A 350-nucleotide genomic window follows, 5' to 3' on the forward strand; every position below is an offset into this window, starting at 1 on the left:
ATACAAATAAACTTGCCTTGCCTTGCCTTTCCTTACGTGTGTACAGTATGTGTGCAATAGGAGTCTGTTTTGTAGGTGAATCCAGGTGAAGTAAAAATAGTTCTCAAAAACACAAACACACAAATGCAGAGAGAGATCACCAAGAGAGTATTATCAAAGCAAACTTTTATTACCATCCTCACCTAATGTGCACTAACACAGACTGTGTGTGTGAGTGTGTGTGTGTGTGTGTGTGTGTGTGTGTGTGTGTGTGTGTGTGTGTGTGTGTGTTCATGCTGTTGCGGTCTCCTCCTCCTCCTGAGTGTATTGTATCATGTCGTCTGCGTAGAGGTGTGTGTGTGTGTGTGTGT

General features: G+C 43.1%; 1 protein-coding gene across 1 annotated transcript in view; it reads right to left on the bottom strand.

Annotated features, from left to right (window-relative positions):
- Window positions 1-263: 263 nt before the first annotated feature.
- The window catches only part of mrpl3 (mitochondrial ribosomal protein L3), a 17,639-nt gene continuing 17,552 nt past the window's right edge, over window positions 264-350 (bottom strand). The window contains exon 10 of the mRNA XM_063184983.1: window positions 264-350. This exon is cut by the window's right edge and continues 184 nt beyond it. The gene's annotated coding sequence lies outside the window, so the exon portion shown is untranslated.

Source organism: Engraulis encrasicolus, chromosome 20, assembly GCF_034702125.1.
Source record: "Engraulis encrasicolus isolate BLACKSEA-1 chromosome 20, IST_EnEncr_1.0, whole genome shotgun sequence".
Classification (NCBI taxonomy): Eukaryota; Metazoa; Chordata; class Actinopteri; order Clupeiformes; family Engraulidae; genus Engraulis; species Engraulis encrasicolus.